General features: G+C 42.0%; 1 protein-coding gene across 5 annotated transcripts in view; it reads left to right on the plus strand.

Moving 5' to 3' along the window:
• LOC124616460 (serine/threonine-protein phosphatase 6 regulatory subunit 3) overlaps positions 1-15,847 on the plus strand; it is a 186,685-nt gene that overhangs the window by 143,003 nt on the left and 27,835 nt on the right. The gene's annotated exons all lie outside the window — the stretch shown is intronic.

The raw sequence follows: 15,847 nt of genomic DNA on the forward strand, positions 1-15,847 counted from the left end.
CTTGTCAGAAATATATATACGAGGGCCATCAGAAAGTAACCTCCGGTTGATTTAAAAAAATACACCAGGTTAAATAAAAATATTTTAATATATACATCTTACAACTACATCTTTGCACTATTTTTCTACATAGTCTCCATAGCGATTGAGGCACGTATCATATCTCTTCACAAGCTTTGAAATTCCTTCTGCATAAAAATCACCCGCTTGTGCCTGGAGCCAGCCTGTGACCGCATCTTTGAGCTCTTCGTCGTCATCAAACTGCTGTGACCCGAGCCATTTCTTCAAATGCATGAAGAGGTGATAATCACTTGGCGCCAGGTCTGGGCTGTAAGGCGGATGGTTGATAACGTCCCACTTGAAGGACTCAAGAAGGGCCGTTGTTCTGCGAGCAGAGTGAGGACGGGCGTTATCGTGCAAAAAAATGATACCGGAAGTCAGCATACCACGGCGTTTGTTCTGTATAGCCCGTCGTAACTTTTTTATTGTTTCACAGTACACGTCTTCATTAATGGTCGTACCACGTTCCATGAATTCAACCAACAACACCCCTTTGGCATCCCAAAACACCGTTGCCATCAGTTTTCTGGCAGAAAAATCTTGCGAGGCTTTTCTTGGTTTGGTAGGCGAATTTGAATGTGCCCACATCTTTGATTGTTCTTTTGTCTCAGGGTTCACGTACTTAATCCAGGTTTCGTCACCGGTCACGATTCTGTTTAACAATGGTTCTCCTTCGTCCTCATAACGTGACAGAAAGTCTAATGCAGAGGCCATTCTTTGAGTTTTGTGGTGGTCGGTAAGAATTTTGGGCACCCATCGACATTGAGAAACGTCGATTTTCACGAACTTTTGCATCAACTGTCTGAACGAGTTCGTCAGTCACCAATGATGGTCTACCACTCCTCTCTTCATCATGAACGTTTTCTCGTCCACTTTTAAATAAACGTACCCATTCACGGACAACTCCTTCACTCATAACTCTTGGTCCGTACACGGCACAAAGCTCACGATGAATAGCTGCTGCAGAATATCCTTTGGCTGTAAAAAACCTTATGACAGCACGCACTTCACATTTGGCGGGGTTTTCTATTGCAGCACACATTTCAAACTGCCACAAAAACTAAACTAGCGCAGGTACGACGTTCACTCGACCACGGCTTGATGCCGACTGACCTGTTGAGTGCGTGAACGCACAGATGGCGTCGCTACTCTCCCCACAACCCGCACTGTGACCAGTCGGAGGTTACTTTCTGAACCGCCCTCGTATATATATGTTATATATGTCTGCTTGTGTCTGTATGTGTGGATGGATATGTGTGTGTGTGCGCGAGTGTATACCTGTCCTTTTTTCCCCCTAAGGTAAGTCTTTCCGCTCCCGGGATTGGAATGACTCCTTACCCTCTCCCTTAAAACCCACATCCTTTCGTCTTTCCCTCTCCTTCCCTCTTTCCTGATGAGGCAACAGTTTGTTGCGAAAGCTTGAATTTTGTGTGTATGTTTGTGTTTGTTTGTGTGTTTATCGACCTGCCAGCACTTTCGTTTGGTAAGTCACCTCATCTTTGTTTTTATATATAATTTTTCCCACGTGGAATGTTTCCCTCTATTATATATTTTCCACGCGGGAAAAATATATTTAAAAACAAAGATGATGTGACTTACCATACGAAAGCGCTGGCAGGTCAATAGAAACACAAACAGACACATACATACACACAAAATTCAAGCTTTTGCAACAAACTGTTGCCTCATCAGGAAAGAGGGAAGGAGAGGGAAAGACGAAAGGAAGTGGGTTTTAAGGGAGGGGGTAAGGAGTCATTCCAATCCCGGGAGTGGAAAGACTTACCTTAGGGGGGAAAAAAAGGACGGGTATACACTCGCTCGCGCGCGCGCGCGCACACACACACACACACACACACACACACACACATATATCCATCCACACATATACAGACACAAGCATATATATATATATATATATATATATATATATATATATATATATATATATAAATAATGGAAGGAAACATTCCACGTGGGAAAAAATGCTTGTGTCTGTATGTGTGGATGGATATGTGCGTGTGTGCGAGTGTATACCTGTCCTTTTTTCCCCCTAAGGTAAGTCTTTCCGCTCCCGGGATTGGAATGACTCCTTACCCTCTCCCTTAAAACCCACTTCCTTTCGTCTTCCCCTCTCCTTCCCTCTTTCCTGATGAGGCAACAGTTTGTTGCGAAAGCTTGAATTTTGTGTGTATGTTTGTGTTTGTTTGTGTGTCTATCGACCTGCCAGCGCTTTTGTTCGGTAAGTCACCTCATCTTTATATATGTTGTTGGCCGACTACATCATGTGTCCTATGCTTTGAATGTATTCTGTCACTTCCTATCAAAACTACTTGACACAAACTATGATTGGCTGATAAAAGTGCATCGCACAGGCAAAATCTCGATTTCAGTGCTTTGGAAGCTGCCTTGCTGTATTTGGGGGAATTTTTATCCTTTCCTAAATATGCAGTGTACATGTTGCCGCACATCATTCCAAAATGCATTGTCGTTTGCTGGGTTTCATTTTCTAAAGTGCCAGGAAGTTCTATGTCAATATATAAAATCTTTACTATTCAATGGATTAATAAGATTTACACCTCCAAGCGGAAGTATATTGTCACTTAATATGAAAAACTCTACTTTTATCTGGGCTATAGCTTCTTTTCAACTGGGAAATCTGGAGCTTTTTTTTTCCCTTGTCTGTATGTGTGCCCTGTAGTGTGATGGTGAATCATCAGAGGTATAATATAAGATCACATCTGCTGTATGTGTTACATGCATTTACTTGCAGTTGCAATCACAGTTCTTCAAAAGCAAGAGTGTGTAGTAATACTTTGTTTCGTTAAGTAAATGTGTTTCAGAGTTTGGGAGCTATAATTTTAGTGATGAGGGACAAATATTATTTAGATTTAGTTTATTATGTGAGTGAAGTATTGTTTCTGACAAAAAGTTCCAAGTAGTGCACATCTGAACACTGTGAACTACAAACAAAATGCAACCAGAAAATCTGCTTTACCTCAAAAATTTGCAAGTATGTCATTTAGGGGACAGGTCGATGATCGATGATCTGGAAGGTTCATGTGACTCATTTGTCAAGAAATTACGTTCAGTAATCATAAGTGCAAACATTGCTCTGTGGAAAATAAATTTATTTATGGTAAAACTTAGTTAAAAATTTCACTAGCAAGTGCTTGATGAAACTGTCCTCAGTAAAATGTGTGTGCCATGATATTCGGGATGTGTTAAAATGTGAAAACATTTGGCTTTCAATAGACGAGACCACAGTTGCTGCAGGCCATTATGTACGTAGTGCAGTTGTCAGTGAAGTGAAATCTGGAAGTGAAACTGAACTCTTAAACATTCAAATATTTAAAAAAGTAAACCATTCTACAACTGCAAATTTTTTTAATGATTCCGTAGCTTTCTTGTGGCCAAATGGTATAAGATACGACAATATGCTGTTATTTCTTACAGATGCTGCTCAATACAATGTAAAAGGAGCAAATCCACTATAAAGTTCTTTACCCAGAAACTAATATATTTGACCTGTTTAGCCTAAGGGCTATGCCACGTTCCAGAAACGGTGAGATCACAATATCTGGAAATTGACAGTCCTGTTCCAATGTCAAGAAAATTTTCATTAGAGAAATTGCTACTTTCAGTTTTCACAGAATTGGCTCCAAAATTATCATTACATCCACAGCCTATTCTAGTACGATGGGGTTTGTAGTTAGATGCCTTAGGTTAGGATGCTAAACATTTCAGAGAACTGAAAAAAGAATTTGGACACTTTAGATCTGGAAGATGCAGCTTCTGTACAGATCTCAGGAGTCTTAAAACTCAGGTAATATAGAAAATAATTTGCTGTAGATATGTAGTCACTTTTCATTGTGCTACCATAAATCATAAAGGAACTGTAGGTTAAGAACAATTCATTGCAGCAGTGTGGAGTATGGTGAATAAAGTATGGCTGGCTTTGATCTTTGAAACACACAGAGTTGCAGAATTTGCTTTTGATGAGTTTAATGCAGTTCTTGTTAAAAATGCAAGCTGTAAAACAGTTCGTGAAATTGCAAAACACCCAGCCAAGGAAATGTGTGAAATGCAAGAAAAACTCGCTAAAGGAGAGATTTTGAGTTTCATGTACCCGTGACATCTTGTGATCTACAGAGCTCTTTTTCATGCTACAAAGCCTCCTTCAGTGACAGTAGTAATAGTAGTTTCTGTTGTATCCTGCTGAGGCTGTGACCGTTCCGGTCGCGGGGTGGCCGAGAAAGCGCGGCGGGACCAAACAGAGAGCGGCCCGTGAACAAACAAACGAATGGAAAGGATGGACACGAAACGACAGACGATGGAGAGATATCTTACGACGACAACACGCAAGAAGCTACGGAGTGACAGAGACAACCAAACGAATCCAAGACTTCCACTAGTAATGAAAACAAAGAACAATAAACACTATGTCTGTTGTCAAGGCGATGTGTCGAGACTCACGCAATGATTAGACTCGCTGGCTGAGCGAGAGGCAGGCACTTAAATACTCTATCGGGAGTGCCGCTATTGGCCGCTGGAACCACGTGTTCCACTGTGGCACCCTCACACTAAATGCGGGCCTGGACGCGCGCTCCACCACAGCTTACGGCGCGATGGTGCAGAGATCTCTAGTGGTCTTTGACGTCCATGACGTCTGCGGGGATTCAAATTCCGCGGCGGGATTCAAATTCCGCGGCGCGCGGTACCAGCGTTTCACTGTGGAAAACCTCAGGATGACATTTCTCATCTATTGCAATAGCTGCAGTGGACAGCAGGCTGTGTTTACAGTGTACTATACTCTATTCCATATAAAAGAGGCATTTGTAAGCTCTGCAAAGAACATGTGACACAATGCATGGAAGGGTGAAGGAGCAGGAACAGGTAAAGGAAACTGTAAAAGAAAAGAAGAAAGTATGTCGTGAATGGAACAGGAATAATCAAGAAGAAAGTAAAAAGAAATGTAAGAAAGTGATAGCAGAAGAAAAGAGATTCATGACACTGCACCCTGTCACGACCAAATCCAGTACTGCATGCTTTGACATTTGCCAGTAGCATCAAAGGAAATCCTCCTCGAATGCTTTAATCAATATCCAGACATGCAGCTCCCCCAACTCATGGAGGGAGGCAATTCTGATCTCTCTCGTCAAACCAGGAGAGGACTCCACACATCCCAGTAGTTATCAGAGTATCACCTTAACAAGCTGTGTAGGAAAGACCCTGGAGCAAATGGTTAACCATCGTCTGGTTTGGTTGTTAGAGACAAGGCAACTCCTTAGCCACTCTCAGTGTGGATTCTGAAGATTTTGGTCCACTGTCGACAATCTGACCATCCTAGAGGCGGCTATTCAGCAGGCTTTCCTCTGTAGGCATCACTGTAATGGCATATTCTTCGACATAAGTAAGGCATACGATACTCCTCGGAGACTCTGAATTCTCACACAACTGCATCAATGGGGCTTTCGTGGCCACCTCCTCATCTTCATAGGGTCATTCATGACTCAGCGGTTTTTTAGGACCCGAGTTGGTGATACACTGTCTGATCAATTTAAGCAGAAGAATGGTGTTCTCAGGGCAGTGTTTTAAGCATTACCCTCTTTGTCATAGCCATTAACAGTACCACATCTACGATAAAGAGTCCTGTACAGTGGTCCTTATTTGTAGACGATTTTGCTGTTTTCTGTTCCTCCTCTGGTGTTGCAACGGTGAGCTGTCAGTTGCAACTTACAGTTCGGAGGTTAGAGGAGTGGGCCGCAAAGATGGATTTCCAGTTTTCTGCACATAAGTGTGTGTTCATATTAATCATTCTCGTTGTCTTTTTAATTTGCCTGCCTTGAATATGAGGGACACCACACTACACTTTAGAGAGACAGTGTGGTTTCTGGGCCTCATTTTTTACTCCAAATTGTCATGGTTACCACACCTGCGAGATCTGACAGCCAGAACCCTAAAGGCACTGAACATCATCAAGTGCCTTAGCCACAGGTCTTGGGCAGCAGACAGGGCACGTCTCCTTCAGTTTTATCGGTCTTCTGTGCGTTTGCGGCTGGACTGTGGTTGCACAGTGTATGGGTCAGCGAGCCCCTCTTACTTGCGGATCATTGAAACTGTCCATCAGGAGGGGATTCGGCTGGCCACGGGTGCTTATCGGACCAGTCCCATACCTAGCATCTGTGCTGAGGCGGGGGAACCACCATTTACCATCTGTCGCCAGCTCCTCATGGTGTGTCAAGCATGTAAGTTCCTTGCAGCTCCAACTTCACCAGCACTCCATACTGTTGCTCGCCCACCTCTGGAACGCCTTCTTTCCAACCGTCCACGAGCCACAATGCATTTGGGATCCGCGCGCAGCATGTGCTGGAGTCACTCGGTGTGGAGCCAGTGCGACCCCAAATCCAGGGTTTTAACCGTCTGCCGCCCTGGTTACTGGAGAGACCCAGAATGATTTTAGATTTGGTGCGGTATAGGAGAGATAGCACTCTTGCTTCCATTTTCAAGGCAATATTCTTTGATATTTTATGTGAGTACCATGACTGTGTAGTTGTTTTTATGAATGGTTCTAAGCAGGGGGTCTCAGTTGGTTGCTCTGTCATTTTCCCAGATCATGTCCTCAAGGTCAGACTACCTCCAGAATTTACCGTCTTCAGTGCAGAAGTACATGCGATCTTGCGAACACTGGAGCAGATGAGATGTTCTCCAGGTGTTAGATTTCTCATCTGCTCAGATTATCTGAGCACCCTTTACTCTCTCCAACGTTTTGTACCCAGAAGGTACAGTAACCCAGAATAACCAGAATGCCCTCCTACAACTATGATGACTGGGGAAGGAGGTGTACCTGGGCATATTGGAACTGCGGGGAATGAAAGGGCGGATCGAGCTGCCAAGGAGATGTATTGTGATCCTCTGGTATTTTGGTGTGCTATCCCCCTGCATGCTATCACCTTGCTGTTGAGGTACAAAGTCGCGTGTCGGTGGGAAGACAAGTGGCTGGCAGTGACTGATAACAAGCTCCATATCATCAAGCCCACAACTGGACTGTGGAGTGCTTCCATCCAGCCACGTTGGTGGTATGAGGTCCTTCTTACACATCTTCACATAGGCCACAGCCCTATGTCACATGGATTCTTACTCCGGCGAGAGGACCTAAGATGTGTGGTGCTTGTGGCATGCACAATCATGGTGCGCCACGTTTTATTGGAGTGCATTTTATTTGCTGACCAGCAGGCTGCAGCAGAATTGCTGGCAGATCTGCCATCTATTTTATGTAATGATCAAACAAATGTTTTTAGGGTTTTAAAGTTTTGTGAATTATCCAGTGTTTTTTAACAAGATTTTAAGGAGATGTTCTTAATGTGTCAAAGGGTGGCTGGCTCACCTTAGTTTTTTTTGTAAGTGGTCAGCAAGTCACATTTCCCTGTGATTTGCTTTTAGTTTTTCTGTGTTTTGTTTTCTCTGTGTTTTAATTTCTTGATTAGCTCTCTTCCCTCCTAATTGGTTTTAGTGCATGTGAGATTGCAAGTGATACAGAATTATTGTGTTGTCATTTTGAGTGCATGCGTGTACAACACTTTTAGTTCGTCTCCACATTCGTTTGTGTTCATAAGTGTAAGGGCACTGATGACCTCACTGTTGAGCACCAATCACACACACACACACACACACACACACACAGAGAGAGAGAGAGAGAGAGAGAGAGAGAGAGAGAGAGAAGAAAAGAGGAAAAGCTGGGAGGAATTCAGCAAAAGGATGCTGTAAGGAATTACAAGGAGTAAGAGGAAGGAAAGGGGACAATGGGGAACTAATAATGCAGCCAGAGGAAATAATATGGAAAGAGTACTTTTACAAACTACCATATGTGAGAAACAGCTCTGAGAATGGAACAGGTCTGGCAGGGGGGTCTGGGTGTGAAAGAGGAGAAAAATATAACAATGTTAAAAGTAGAACTAGTGCTTAGAAGAATGAAAACGGGGAAGGGCACCTGGGATTTATGAAACAAATGTGTAGATGATAAAGGTAGCTGGACCTGCTAAGATGTAGAGGTTGCTAAGATTCACTTGGACTCAGAAATGTATGCTGAAAAAATGGGGAAAGGGAATAACTATTCGGGTGTTCAAGAAAGGAGACAGAAAAGTGTGTTATAACTACTCGAGGATCACAATGGTATCACAAGTAGCAAAAATAATTGACGGAAATATGATTTGCGGTGGGGTGGGGAGTGGACAATCGGTCAGAAGAGTAGTGGTATGGTGTACAACGTGGTAGATTAACAGTTCATGGAGTGACGTTGGGAGTGTGGAAAAGATGTGGTGATGACGTTTCTTGACTTGGTGAAGGTCAGTCCCCAGAGGAAAGATATGGGACACTTTTGAGAGAAAGGAAGTTGGAAAACTAAACAACCGAAATTCTTCAAGCAGTGTCGAAAGCATGTGCCCAGCCCCAAGTTGGAAGAACTGATTCATTTAGGATGTTACAGGTTTGAGACAAGGAAGTGTGTTGTCACCATTGCATTTTATAATGGTGATGGATGGAATAGTGAAATAGACAAAAGAAGCTCATAGAGGAAGGGAGAAGTAGTTGTCATTGGCATTGTGGCATGAGGAACCAACAGTAAAGCTGTACAAGAACAAATAGACATCTTAAATGAAACAAAAAGAATATGGAATGAAACACGGTGTGGAGGAAAGCAAGATGGCTGATAATCAGAGGAGACAGGAAGGCAAGGGACAGGATATTGAAATTGGATGACTTTAAATGTCGAGGAAGTATGATGATGGAGAATGCAAGTGTGGAGGCAGAAATTAGCAAGAGTACGACAGGAATGCATTTCAGCGGTGTGTGAGGGGCTTGGTTTGGAGAAGAAATATGCCAACGAAGTGTAAGGAAATGCTCATGCAAGACGTACTTCACACCCATGCTGACATATCCATAGGATACCTGGACAATGAACAGAAGAGAGGAGAACAAGAAGTTGCAATGGTTTGGACATGTAAGGAGAATTGGAAAGGAAAAGTACCAAAAATGATGGAGGCCAAGTTTGAGGACAAGAGGGAGACCTAGAGCAAGCTGGATTGGCTCTATAAAGACCAGTTTAAGGAGGAAGAATCTGGACTAGAGCAAAACAGTCATAGAAGAAGAATAATGAAAAGGCCGGGGAATGTTCCACGCTGACCTAATGCTGGGTAAAAGGAACCAAAGACTGTAACCCATTAAGATTTAGATTAAAGCAGTGCAATACTTTTCTACAGTAATTAAGTACAAATAATTAATTTGTGATGAACTGATGACTATGCTTTTTAATCAAACAATTTTTATTTTTAATGTTCTTTTTGCATATTTCATGAATTTTTAGTGCATATTTGCAAGCATATTTTGCCATTTGATTTTGCATACAAATCCGGGCTTAAATGATGACACTTAGAAAACAGTACACACTGGAGGTAAGGCATGGCAAAACTTGGAGTAACACTGTTCCAGCTAGGGGAAGCTGTCACTAGTGATAATCAGTATTACAGTGAGGGGAAATAAGTGCAACTGTCTGTCAATATATTGTATGTGGTAGTACCTTCTGTGGTGAGCATAGTTGTTTCTGGGAAAATGTAATGATAGGTACAGTTGCATAGACAAAGTTCTGAGATGTATCAAAGCAACAAGTAAAGAAGCCACCAGATGGACAGGAGGAAATGGTGAATATAAGAGGTGAACTTAATAGACCGATTTACTGTGGAAAGGCAATATGTTAAGGAAATTTGTTAAGAGGGAAATAGTTTCCCAGCACTATTTTTTAATTTGCTAGTGAAGGATCGACTGAGAATGTTTATGGAAGCAAAATGAGGAAAGTAAGCAAACTTATAGCTACAGGCATTGGACTTGATTACCCACAGCCCATAAGGAATAGTCAAGTGAAATTGGGTATAGGTGCTGCTTGATCAGCATAAGAAGCTTAGTGAGTAAATCTATTTATTGATAAGTAGTTTTTAGGGGTAGAGTCGAGAGTAAAGACTGGTAATATTGCTTTGCTAGTTTTTAAGTAGTAATTTGATGAAATAATGGTCATGTGTGAAAAGGAGAAAACCCAATGAGTTGAACATGGGAATGCGTTTGAGGTTAAGTACGCAGCAAATGAACCTTGTAGTAACCTCATTATTATTGTGAGGGAAAAGATGAATGTACTGTACACAATAAGTGATTTATAGGATGTATGTAGAGTTTTTGCAAAATTACCATGAGCTGAGGTGCTGTGACTGGATCTGTCAAAGAGCAGTGCCAGCTCTATTTTTTGGAGTGACTGATAAAATGACAACACGACCATGGAAGTGAGTCAGACTGGAGCCAACCAAACACAGTTAGGTCAGGAATTGCCCACAAATGTGATAAAAACTGTCACCATGATTTAAGGTGATTACCACATTGCCAGGTCAGCCTATGGACCAGTGTCATAATGATGACACAGCAGAAAGATAGCTGCCACTACAGCATAGTGGCCTGATTACGTCATGCCCAAGCTATAGGCTCTGTTCGGGTTATATGACAGGAATTGATGCCTTGGTAAAAAAAAGTAGGTGCCAAACTTGTATCATTACCCCTCATTTTTAGATACAGGCATGCAGTGTGGCAACCACAAGCGTCTAGAAGTCCACGTCATTCTACAGGTTGACATGAATCTACAAGCTGCCACCACTTGGCTTCCACTGACTGCAGGCCCACTGCTAGCTCCAAGTCCAATGTTGTGGACTTACTGTCTTCCAGCCAGTGGGCCACCATGGGGTGTACTGCCAGTCACTGTCAACCTCCTGCCCTGTAGAACTACTGTTCGTGATTGGGACCGATGGCCACACAGTCACCTTTATCTGTGGGCATGCTGTTGCTGTTTGCCTCTGCCTGCAAGGTCAAACAATACTGCTGAGAGCAGTTTTCCTCTACGGCAGGATTCCATGCCTTCTAGTGTGAACTGTCTTCAGTTGATAAGCTAAGTCCAGTTGCCAAACACACGACCTCGTGTCAGCATTCCTGTTTAGTAGCTGGTGTCACCATAGACTACTGGAAGCTGCAGCCACCTGGCTACTTTGGCACTTCTTCAACTGCTGCCTTTAGAAAATGCCCAGAAGGGCATTTCCGACCCAGAGCATTGCTTTAATTGTGTAGTGTTTTCACTAATGAGATGTGTGTTTAATCAATGATGTTTTCTTGACTACACATCAGCCTGAAGCCAGACAAACACTCTCTGCCCCCTCTGCTCACATGTCAAGGGTGCTGAACTACTGGCTTCTAAGTGCTACTAAGTCACTTTCACCAACCACTCGCCCTGGTCATGACAGAGGTGGCAACAATCAATTTTTCTGGTTACTCCTCATCTAATTTAATTTAATCCCTCAAAAGTTCCTGAAACTGCTCTGTGACTTTCTGCAACTATCAATTTCTTGGTTTATTCTCAGTACAATAGTACATTTTCTCACCTTATGCCAGTCATGCTCACCTGTGGAGGGTTCTTCCATGAAATGGAGAAAAAATGAGACAGCAATCTATGAGAGGATAAAAAGCAAAAAAAAGGTCATAAGATGTGTGAGTGCTCCGTTCTCATGGACAGTGTGTGGCATTAAAACACTAGTACAAGCTGAATTCCCACTAGCCTGGTGTGTTCTGATGTGTGCTTTCAGTCACTGAAACCGGCACCTACACTTACACCTTCAATCAGGTATATCTCCCCTGGAATGCCTTTCTAACTATATGTCTGTATGACCTATTTTGCTCTTTCTCCTCTCAGGTATCAGTCCCTGCAGCTTGCCATCATTAAGAAAATTTACTCTCTATGACAGTTTGATTGAACAGGCTTTAATAGACTGTGTTACTGTAAAGATTTTTTGTCAAGTGTTGCACAACACTAAATTTACTTACTTAAGACCGAAATATTGCATAGAATGAAATAAAAGTTGTTGATGTTTGTTAGATTGTTTAAAAAGTTTATAGCATCTATGGACCATAATTTAAATTAACCCAAAAAAGTTTTTATTGTTCACCTTTCACTGCATTATATGGTCATTTCCAATTTGATGGCTTTGTTAATGTCAGCCAGCCCCCCCCCCCCCCCCCCCCCCCACACACACACACACACCTCTTCTTGAGCACCACAGAAATCATCTGTGTAAAATTCCACTTTAATAACTTCACCAATGGAAATAGAGAGAATGGTAGCACACAATTCTCACTCCAGAATGATTTGTTTTGGTGTCGCCATTTAAGTTTTTACAAATGATCATGAACTCTCTTGATATGCCTTTCGAGCTTCAGGGGCAGACACAGGCTCCAACTCTGGGGAGTTGGTCACAGTTTATTGCTGCCAGCACAGATTCATCGCTGCCAGTGCAAGTTTTCAGCAGCCCAATAATGCTTATTTCTGTTATGGAGCCAAGATGATCTGTGAGTTGTTAACAACATTGAATCCCAAGATGAAGTCTCAGAATGATAGCTTTTATCGGAGGTGCAAAGAGCCAGTTCTCTGGCTGTTGTGGAACCATAAACTCACTAATATGAACCACATATTTTATTCAGGGGAATTGATCAACTGCTGTAGATGGTATCTTGATGGTGTGCATGGACCCTGGGCAGCAATGTGTCTGTCACACTAAAATGCCTGACTAGCAACAGGCATGGGACACGATGGTCACAGAATGCTCTCGCTGATGTCTGGCTTACAATGACAGCAGGATAATATTATGGCCAGCCATGCTCTTAGGTGTGAAGGCAGCACTGACTAGCCAGCAGTAAGTCAGATGCAAGATGCACCAAGGCGTGGATCGTGAACTGGAGGTCCCTTCCCAGTAGGTTTGAACAAAGTGTAAGTGTTGCGGTGATGCTTTGGGAACTGAAATGGGAATCCCTGGAGAGAAGGCGATGTTCTTTTTGAGGAACATTATTGAGAACATTTAGAGAACTGTCATTTGAAGTTTACTGCTGAACGATTCTACAGCTGCCAACATGCATTGCGCGTAAGGACCACAAAGATAAACTACGAGAGTAGAATGGGAAAGGGAATGATGATTAGTAGTGGCACAGGGTACCCTCCACCACATTGCCATACTTTGGCTTGTGGAGTGTCTTATGTAGATGCAGGCGGTGCCCAGGAGTTGGTTGATGGGAGCCTGTGGAAGGCCTCAGACAAATGGCACTAGTTCCTAGCCCACATCAACATCAAATCTGCATGTGTTCCATAGACAAGTCTCTAATGGAGGCAGCAGCCAATTGGAGACGAGACTGGATGACCGACATTATGTCAGCAGGTAGCGTGTAGTTGTTCTTGGTGTAAGCAATAGTTGGTAACAGGTACTGTTAGTATTTATGTTAGCTTGTGCAGGTTCTGTTATGACAGGGCACCATTTCTGAACTCTTGGAGAGGCGAAGGCAGCGTACCATGATGTAATCCAACACTCAACTGCACTGGGCTGGTGGCTTGCATCATGTCATGTCAGCACTTTGCTGGCCCACACTTCTGAATTGTGCAGCGCAGGTGGCAGGCTGGCCAGTCTGCCCATAGATTATGAAGCCCTCTAGGAAGGGTGTTGGTGCAACATAACTTGTCAGCTTTCCATGATTTATAAAGGTAACGTCATCCGCAACACTTACACTTTGTTCAAACCTACCCGGAAGGGACCTCCAGTTCACGATCCACGCCTTGGTGCATCTTGCATCTAACTTACTGAAAATATTTGTATGGAGTGTAGCCATGTATGGAAGTGAAACGTGAATGATATAGTTTAGACAAGAAGAGAATAGAAGCTTTCGAAATGTGGTGCTACAGAAGAATGCTGAAGATTAGATGGGTAGATCAGATAACTAATGAGAAGGTATTGAATAGAATTGGGCAGAAGAGGAGCTTGTGGCGCAACTTGACTAGAAGAAGGGATCGGTTGGTAGGACATGTTCTGAGACATCGAGGAATCACCAATTTAGTATTGGAGGGTAGCGTGGAGGGTAAAAATCGTAGAGGGAGACCAAGAGATGAATACACTAAGCAGATTCGGAAGGATGTAGGCTGTAAGTAGGTACTGGGAGATGAAGAAGCTTGCACAGGATCATCAGTTAATAGCCTCCTTCGAAAAAAAATACCTCCCATCAGGATCTCGCATCACAACTGAATGACAGAATTCCATATGGCTTCTGTAGTCCCACTGGTTAGTTTTAGAGTCATGTGAAGCATGATATGAATAAAAGTTGTTGGTGCACAAATTTGAGCAACACTGGGCTGACTTACTTCAGACGTATTCAGAATTTCTCTGTAACTACCACATTGATTGTGAGCAACAGTAGTTTCATTCACTCTCCTTATTGCAGGTTTGCTCATTATCTTATGCATAGTATTTGAGTGTCCGTCCAATAACAATTTTTTGCACACTTGCTGAATTGTCATTCATGTTGGACACAGTACCTTTACATGTACAACACTACTGTCTCTTTGCGTTCCCTCTACATTCTCTGTAAATAAGTTGCATATCTAGTTTCTCTTGATTTGTAAAAGTAATTTACTTTTTCAAACTAAGCAGCACTTGACACAGGTAAAGGACACAGACAGAAGAAAACTGCATTTTGTCTGTGTCCCCTTTATACTGATGTCTATCATGATGTATTTCCATATGTGAGTATAAAATCACAGAGTTCCAGATAAGATAGCAATTGGTTTAAAGTTCAAAGCAGATAAATCCTTTGTTTTAAATATTGTAATTACTCTAAAACTAGTAATCGTGTTTGGAAAATTTAAAAGCCATTGAACTGCAATACCAGCAGTGGAAATTTCTGGTTACGTTTCAAATGCAAAGTCAATACTGATCTCTCTGTAAGTAATATGGTACAGTAGTATAGTACAGGAAAGAGTTTACTGAGGAATTTCTCACAATATCAAAAACAATGAAAATTGGATCATACAGGTCAAAAATTATTATTTCTGCCCAATCTGCCTTCATCACTATGATTTGCTCTGCAACATTTATGTGAAGAATTCTAATCCTGACATATGTTGTCTCATCACTGTCTCAGTATTTGTTGGCTCAGATTCATTTGTTCCAGTAGGTCCATTCTCATACTACAGCAAACTTCCATCAGTTAAGTATGCATTTTACTTACTAGAAATATTTAATTAATTTTGTTAATTGGGTTCTTCAGACACATCTGGTTGAGGTAACACACACAATACCCTGGCTTCTACCACATATTACCGTGCATTCTGAGATCTAACAGTTTAAGTCCTAGCTTCTTTTGGGCTTCTTGTGATCAATTTCACTTTAAACTCTGTAACAGAATATTTGCGAACATCCAGCATGCTTGCAACTTTGGACTGATTTTTCATTGTACTGATTAACAGAATATGTCCAAGGTATATTTTCATCAAGATTCAACATGTGTCATCAATATTATTCACGAGAAAAAAGTAAAAATGGTACAGTTTCAAGATTTTAAAAATACACTGATTGTAGATACCCTTCAATAAACTTCAGACATAAGATGACAGCACTTAATAGTGGCCTTGGAGGAAGCGTAATACATAGTAGTAACATGTGAGAAGCGTGAGGATTTTTGTACATATCTCTCTTTTGTATAGAAGTACATGATGATTTGGGTTAAGACTAAGACTAATTTCAGCAAAGTTAGTGTCGCCAATGAAAGGCTCACCAAAACAGTTTGTAGAAGGTGACATACATTCACATACAGAATACATTAGTAATATTCATAATATCTGAGCATAGCAGGTAAGATACCCATTCTGTACAATGTAAGAATTATTTTTGAGGTA

This window comes from Schistocerca americana, chromosome 1 (assembly GCF_021461395.2).
Source record: "Schistocerca americana isolate TAMUIC-IGC-003095 chromosome 1, iqSchAmer2.1, whole genome shotgun sequence".
NCBI classification, from domain to species: Eukaryota; Metazoa; Arthropoda; class Insecta; order Orthoptera; family Acrididae; genus Schistocerca; species Schistocerca americana.